We start from the raw sequence: 5,972 nt of genomic DNA, 5'->3' as shown, positions 1-5,972 counted from the left end.
TGGGGCTCAAATAAGAGAGGCATGTTCGGCTTGTGTAGTTGACACAGAATAATCCCTATAGATAGACCTATAGATGGGACCCTATGCTCTAATATCAACTTCTTGGAAGTGGATGCTACTCTAAGAGGGGGAAGGGGGTGAATTATAAAAGAGGAGATTTTAAACCTTTTTAAATAGATTTGAAAATATAAAATTTAGAATAAATTTCATCAATATAAATTTAAATGGCTAAAAGGAAATGAAAGATAGTAGAGAAATAATAACAACTCACAAAAAGAGAAAACACAATATAAATTGTATTGAGTGGGAAACCTCAAAATCATAAAGGTTTTCTCATAGGGAAAAAGCACTTTGAAACCTGCCATCTTTATGGAGAAAAAAGTCTTTCTTCAAACCTACATTGTCTAGATGCTAGGGTCTACTTGAAACCACCATTGATCACATGAACAAAATGTTGGGTAAATCAGAATAGAAAAAGGAAATGAATCTTGTGCTCAATATAGAGGAAGCTGAGACATAATTCTAGGAAGCTTGTCCAAGAAAACATATTCGAGCAAACACCAAGAAGAAGAACAAGGAAGGGAACCAAATAGAGAAAAAATAGATCAAAGAGGTCAAAGATATGATCAAAACCATTCAACAGGAGCTGAAAGTTGGAAGAGATAGTCTAGCTTCATTCACTTTTGTGGTGTCTCTATTTCTTCTATTGTAGTTCTAGACTTTTAGTGTTTTAGTTCATTCTAGTTTTTGGTGTTATTTTTTTTTCGTGAGTCACTTCTAGTTATGGTTGTGGGTGTGTCTATTGTTCTATAAATTGTTTCATTTTGGGTCTTTAATATTTAAATCTTTATGTAAATTTATTGAGGTTCCAGGTCCCCTTTAGAAAATTTGTTTTATCCTTAATCACAAAAAAGTCTTACTTTTACATTGTTTAGGAGATTTAATTTCTTAGAGCTTCAACTCCATTTCTTCTTACAATATTTTGGTTTGCCGGATTATTATGTACATAAATGTATGTTTTAGTTTTCATACATCTCTATACATTAATAATATTATGGATTTTCTTTTAATATCAACTTAAAACCTCTCTGAATCTTGGTATCTTTATTTAGCAACAACTCTTTCTTTTACATTTTCTAGCAGTGTCAACTGCTTGAAGCTTCAACTTCTTTTCTTCTTATAATGTTTAGGTTCACAAGATTAATACATACATAAATGTAATTTTTAGTTTCCATACACCAATATACATATATATTCTTATGAATTTTCTTCCAAGATCAACTCATACACTCCATACACAAGAAAGTATAAGTGTGTATTTTTTTATTGCTCTTTTCTTCATTTTGGACACACATATATGCTCCCATATATATAGATGTATTGAAAAATGTACATTAACCATCTATAAAGTTATATCAAAATTTACAAGTATTTTGGAATAACTAATCAATTACATATGATCTTCATTTTCAAGAAATTAACAAACTAAAAAATGTATCTTTTGAAGTCCATTTACTATGAGAGGCCTTTAATGGTTTTACATATTCATGATGTTGAGAAATTATCAACTTCAATTCAAGGCTTGGAATAGTTTATTGTGTCCAAATAGTTTTAGGAAAAAGAAACACCTTTTTTTCACAAGATCTCAAGAAGAATAACTACAACACTATAAAGATTTAGTTCTTCAATAAAAAATAAATTATTTATACATTAAACCTTTTCACCATTTTTAATACTTGATTAAACCTTTTGAGTATTGATAGTTTTAAATGAAGAACTTCCTTTTAATATGTATAAACTACTTCTTAACTATCAAATATATTCCATATATTTATTAAAAAATTCATACCTTATTTTATAAGGATGACTGTACCTAGAACCAATATTTGGAAATTCTTTTAAAAAATAAATAGAGACCATGACTCTTCTTCATGCTTTGATTGAGAACTAAATGACTATCTAGGATAAACCCATTTTCATGATTTATCTTTACTTATTGTTTAGAATACAAAATATGAAAAACACTTTTTCAACTTCAACATAGAATCATCTAAAAACATATGTATCAAACGTAACATAAATAATCTACAATAGAAGAATAATTTTTTTTCTTTCTTTTCCATAAGAGCCAACCAAATATGTAACATTGCATACTTGAAATAGTAGAATCTATGGAGCATTTGCCTCTTTTTCACTTCTTGAATATTGTTGTTGGAAAACTCTTCTTGACTTTTTGTACAAATGCCTTGTTGAATTTATTATTTTTACTAGTTTTTTGAACAAGATTTCAAAACAAGAGTAACAAAAATAACTTTATTAGCAAGCTACAAAATGCTTGTAAGAGATTTAACATAAACTTTCTTCTATTGAGCATAATAACCTCATGAGGAATAAGAAAATTGAAATGGTTTTCAAATTGTTACAATACATTTACTGTGCTACACAAAAGTAACACCACTCGGACCAAAAAAATGCCTAGATCATCATATAAAAAACCCACAATGAAATCTATTAATGAGTACTCAAAAAAAGCTTCACAAACTTGTTCTTGGTGGCAACATTGTAGGGCTCCACTATTTTGCAAGAATGATGAATATAGAAAAACAAAAACAATTATTTTGTTATTTCCAAAACATAACAAAAAAGCAACAAAGTAACTCAAGTCCACCATACAATGATTCCACATGGCATACTAACCACCAAGTGAAGATACACCAAAGTTATTAAAAACTTAACGAAAAGCCACAATACGTAGTGCATTAAATGTTGTCGAACCATGTATTCTTTTGTGTCAATTTCCACATTATCCATGTTACACAACACATCACTAATTTGACCACCTCTGACATTTTATAATATTTTGCATTAAGTGACAATAATCTCAACATGTTCATCTACTTGCTCTCCATGTCTCTCTTAATGTTCGATAGATTGGAACAACAATTCATTACTACCTTTGCTGCTTGGGCTAGCCAATCTCCTACAAAACATGAGGAAGAAGAACAAGAATCCTCCTAAATTTCTATCTTATCAATAAGTTCATTTGTGAAAAGTGGGTTGTAGGAGGTGGTTGGTGTAGAATTAAACATAGAAATTCATAAGGAAATATAAAGTAACAAACCTAAGTGCTACATCACTATTTTTCATTAATCACTTTAATCACATTTATCATGTTGTATAATACTACAACATTATAATTCTAATCAAGATCCACTATGATCTGATAAACACATGATACTAAAAACCTTGTACAATGCCTTTATTCGTAGAAGAATTAGAATTGTTCAGAATGATCATAATATACATGTGCTGAATATGGATGTAGGTAGAGGAGACATCTTGAATATTATAGTAATAAAAAATGTGGAGAATATAAATAGGACAAACAACCTACCCAATATGGTGGTGCCAAGTTTCTACTTTTAATGTTGTATTTGAAAATATATTTATATTCAGTGATAGCAATTAATATATACCAACATGGGCTACACTCCAATTTTAAGGGCATGCTCTTTGACATATTGTGTCTATGCTTGCAAGGAGAGTTTAGAGCCATTGTCATTGTCACCCTAGGAGAAGAGAGATGGCAGATAAAAGAGATTGAAATGCTCATATCCATCCTCTTTTGTATTCCTCCTTTGATTTTTCTACCACTTGCTTGGCCCTTAACATGATTTAAACCTATCAAAATTATGGGGCACCACACAAAACATAGAGAGAAAATCCTTGCCACAAGCATATATTTTATACAAACCAATACATGGTGTCATCTAGCCCCACTCTCCCGCAGCTATCCCACATGTGTGCCCACCTTTCCATGTGATGTTGCTGATATGATATGTAACCCCACTTTATACGCTTCCTTCACATTGTCACACATGCCATCCAACCCTAAATTATCACATACCCAAACATTGTTGTTTAGACAAATTAAATTTTTTCATTGTTAAAAGAGAAAAAAATGTAACTACCTGAGCATGCCCAACTTTTAGGAACAAATTAACATAAATGTGCAACTTCAATAATTAATGATCATATTTTTATACATGCTAGCTTTTGTTTGTCCAATCAAATAGAAATTAGTATCATTCAATATCATCTTTGTGTAGAAGTGTTTTTTGTGGTAGCTACCATGTGAGCACATAAGTAAAAAAAAATTATATATAGTGGTAGGAGGCTCATGATTGAATGTAGAAGGATGAGAAAGTATGCACCTTCAGATGATGACAACTTAGATTATGGCAATGAACTAAGTTGTCCTCTTTAGCCAAGAGGCAATAAATGTGCAAGCTCTCTAGAAGGCATGGCTAAAGGGAGTGCTAATAGGACAAACTGTGCAAATGCCTATTTATATATAATTGTACTATTGCGTGATTGCTATGATGATCTGATATTGACAAGGATAGTCAATAGCTATTTGATTATAATTATAGAAACATAGGATAGAATAATTAAGATTCATTTAAAAATAATAGTGGCAACCCACAAACTCATGAAAAATCTAAAATACAAATGGTCAAAGAAGAGAAAAGGAATGGTGAAAATGAAAAGAATATAGGAGGGTAGATAATCAATCAAATCTACATCCACAACATAAAATGAACTAATTCCATCCACCACAAGTTGTAACTAATCTTTGAATGTGACCTAGCAATAGGGTGAATGAATATAAGTTGATCTAGAATACTCGCTACCAAATAAATCATCTTGTAAATTTCTTTAAAGCAATCTAGTGCAGCTTCCATGGTAGGAACAAAAAATTCTTCAGTAATCTCTCCAGTTTTCCTATTTGTCTCCTAGAGGTGATCACATGTCAAATCAAAATTAATGGAAGATCAAAATTCTACAAGAGGACCCTATTGAAATATTAAATGCAGCTGGGTGTCCCCTTGATCCAAACACCCACCTGTCACCCTAATGACTAGCAGAACAGTCAGAAAAATTAATGCCCAGTAGGTGAGTTGTTTCAAATTTGGAAAACGGGGGGAAATATTTATGGCAAGAGACAAAAGGAATGAATTAGTCTCATTCAATTAGTTGAAGAGAAGGAGATCAGAGTAGAGATTTGCAAAATAGAGAAGAAAAGAAGTTGATCAATAGATAGAGTCAGAAGAAAGAAAGAAGTTCCAATTTCGTGTTTGCAGTTTCACGTGTTGGATTCCTTCTTGGTTATTCTATAAGTTATTTGTTTGATTCAACTTGTGAAGTAGTGATTTCTCCAAGTGTTATTGTATGTAGCCATTAGAGCTACAAGTTTAAAGTTTAAAGTTTTTATGAGTTTGAAGTTTTTAGGATTATTTTAGGGTTTTCTGGTTGAAGCCGAATGCTCCTAGATTTTGTAATAGTTTACCATATTTGAATAGCAAGCGAGCATACTTGAATCTATTTTTCTTCCTTTATTTATTGCATTTGAGAAGTTCATTAGCTTTAGACTTTGGCTCTCTAGTTTTAATGGTGAAAAAATTCACATTGTAAGTCTTGTCACTTAGTCTAGTCTTTTTCTGGGTTATAACTTTGCAGTTTAAACCAAGCTACTCAATATTTATTTGTGTCAATTTTTCACTTTCACTCAGCATCTTCTTGTGCTGAGCTAGCTCAGCACCTTCTTCTATCACTCGGCATCCATTGGTGCTAACCAAAACTGCCACTCGACACCTTCATATTTTGAGCAAAACTAGCACTCGGCATGTTCATGTGCCGAGCAAAATTTTAAATTTTCTATTTCATTTCTCACATGGTATTAGAGCTTTGAGGTGTCACATCTAGAATGAGTTAGGGAATTTTTCTAGGATATTTGACGTGGTAGGAGATGCAAGAAAGAAATGGCAATAGCCACCATCCTTTAATAGACAAAATTATGATACATGGGCAAACAAGATGAAAATAATAATTGTTGCAAATGATTTATGGGAGTTTGTGATGAATGGGTTCAATGATGTGAAAAACCTAGCTCAGTATGCTGCTTTCTCAAA

The sequence above is a fragment of the Cupressus sempervirens genome, chromosome 5, assembly GCF_028749045.1.
Source record: "Cupressus sempervirens isolate cs-2001-9-10 chromosome 5, ASM2874904v1, whole genome shotgun sequence".
Lineage (NCBI taxonomy): Eukaryota > Viridiplantae > Streptophyta > Pinopsida > Cupressales > Cupressaceae > Cupressus > Cupressus sempervirens.
The sequence above is the reverse complement of the archived record's forward strand: the minus strand, read 5'-3'. Positions refer to the sequence as shown.